General features: G+C 40.2%; 1 pseudogene; it reads left to right on the top strand.

The window, feature by feature from the left end:
- Positions 1-2,270: 2,270 nt before the first annotated feature.
- On the top strand, positions 2,271-2,416 carry LOC115895047 (annotated as a pseudogene).
- The last annotated feature ends 275 nt before the right edge of the window (positions 2,417-2,691 follow it).

The following is a 2,691-nucleotide window of genomic DNA, read 5'->3' as shown; positions in this document are numbered from 1 at the left end:
GTATATTTATAATATTTATTCAAAACAACTATTTATATTGCAGTCTTGTTTACAGAACCAAGAAGAAAGTCAAAGGGTGGATTTCTCTAAAAGTTTTACATTTGTTATATGAACTTAATACATCATGGGGTAAGCTAGTAATGACATCTAATGGCAATTAATATGTATTTTATTTTATATACATGAAACATCATGTTTATTGAAATTGTTATGTAATTTGAATTAAACTGGTTTGGCTCTTATGCATTATCATCTAAATTTGCATGTATGTTTTTAAAATGAGTTTGGTTAGCCCTTTCATGTTTGCTTTTTGTTTGTTTTCCAGTGGAGAGCTTTATTGGCTTGTCATGAATTTTGAGCAGAAAGTTAATAGGTATCTAGTCAGTAAAAAGGTATTTGTTTATTCCAATGTTTATCCAATCAAGTGTATCTTCTAATAAGTTAGAAGATCAAAAAAATATGGCAACTTCCAGCTTTTTATTCAAGTCTTTGTATTCCTGCTGCTACTACTCTTATTGACTCTAAAATGACATTTTTCTTTGAGTCTGTTTTGGGGTTTTCTTTATTTTTTAATTTAACTGTATTACTGTTATTTTTCAGACTCATTCTGTTGCTCAGGCTGGAGTGCAGTGGTGTGATCTTGGCTCACTGCAACCTCTGTCTCCCAGACTCAAGCAATCCTCCCATGCACAAGCAATCCTCCCACCTCAGCCTCCTGAATAGCTGGAACCACAGGTGTATGCCACTGTGCTCAGCTAATCTTTTTTTTTTTTTTTTTTTTTTTTTTTTTTTTGTAGAGATGGGTTTTTGCCATGTTAGCCAGGCTGGTCTCGAACTCCCAAGTTCAAGCAATCAGCCCGCCTCAGCCTCCCAAAGTGCTGGAATGACAGGTATGAGCCACCATGCCTGGCCTTCAAGTCTGCTTTGAATGCACTGTTATCACATCCAGTGCTCACAACTGAATAACAACATCCATAGTAATCTGCATTTTGCAGATATTGAACAGTTATCTACCCTCAGTCACATTGCCAGAAGTGGGTAGAATTAGAATGAAACCTCAGGAGTTTGTTTCCACACCAGATACTCTTAACCATTTAATTAAAACTTGACAAAACTTAAATGGAGATATACATATATATTTTACTGCGCATTTCTTATTAAAACCACTTTATTATGTTCATTGAAAAAATATTCTCCCAACTGAAAACCTTTGGTAAGGTATAAGATCTTCCCAGTGAAGAAAACTTTCATCCGTTTTACTGTGTGTGTGTGTGTGTGTGTGTGTGTGTGTGTGTGTGTGCGCGCGCGCGCGACAGAGAGGTTTTTTTGAGTCTGTTGCTCTGTTGCCCAGGCTGGAGTGCAGTGACACAATCATAGCTCACTGCAACCGGAACTCCTGGGCTCAAGGGATCCTCCTGTCTCAGCTTCCCAAAATGCTGAGATTACAGGTGTGAGCCACCGTGCCTGGGCTAGTTGTGCTTTGTTTGTTTGTTTGTTTTTTTAAAAAAACTTAATTAGAATCTCAAGATGAGAAATTCGTAATGAAATAGTTCACCCTGAATGTATTCTTACCTCCCAAGCAGGAAGGATTCTCTTCCTCTTCAGAAGGCCTGCATCATTCTATCAGTATCACTTTTCTAGAATTTCCTCCTCGCAACACATTATTTCTGTAAATGTCTTTTTTCCTCTTCCAGGTAATAATAACTCTGGGGGCAGAAGTTCTGCATTCTATGTCTGTATACCTTTTATCCACTAGAAGCGTATACTCCATACTCGTTTTGTATGCTTAATAGTAATATCATGGCCAGGTGTGGTGGCTCATGCCTGTAATCCTGGCACTTTGGGAGGCCAAGAAGGGTGGATCACCTGAGGTCAGGAGTTTGAGACCAGCCTGGCCAACATGGCAAAACCCTATCTCTACTAAAAGTACAAAAATTAGCCAGGCATGGTGGCGCATGCCTGTAATCCCAGTTACTCCAGAGGCTAAGGCAGGAGAACCTGGGAGGCCGAGGTTCCAGTGAGCCAAGATTGTGCCACCGCATTCTAGCCTGGGCAACAAAGCGAGACTCTGTCTCGGAAAGAAAAGAAAAAAGGAGTATCACATATGACCTTTGCCACAATCTCTTTCTATGAACACACAAATACACTCCCTGCCTAACTCAATTCATTGGATTTTGGGGGTGGAATTGACGAATAACACAAGAAAAGGAAAAAAGAAAGAAATGTTTGGGAAGGAAATAACTAATACAGGAGGTCTATCATGGGTTGCACCCATTTGAGGAATAAAGGAATTAAAACTCCCAAAAGAGGACAAATATTAACAAATATGTATGAACAGATGGAGAAAACAAATCCTCATTTGCAACCTGGAACTAATTGTTTAGTATGATTTTTGATACATATAAGAAGGAGTACTAGGCCGGGTATGGTGGCTCGTGCCACGCCTGTAATCCCAGCACTTCGGGAGGCCAAGTGGGAGGATTGCTTGAGACCAAGAGTTCAAGACCAGCCTCAGTAACATAGTGAGACCCTCGTCTCTACAAAAAAAGCAAAAATTAGCCAGCCATGGTGGCTCACACCTGTGATACCAGCTACTCAGAAGGCTGAGGTGGGAGGATCAACTGAGCCTAGGAGGTCAAGGCTGCAGTGAGCTGTTATCACACCACTGCTCTCCAACCTGAGCGACAGAGC

This window comes from Rhinopithecus roxellana, chromosome 19 (genome assembly GCF_007565055.1).
Source record: "Rhinopithecus roxellana isolate Shanxi Qingling chromosome 19, ASM756505v1, whole genome shotgun sequence".
NCBI lineage: Eukaryota > Metazoa > Chordata > Mammalia > Primates > Cercopithecidae > Rhinopithecus > Rhinopithecus roxellana.
The sequence above is the reverse complement of the archived record's forward strand: the minus strand, read 5'-3'. Positions and strand labels throughout refer to the sequence as shown.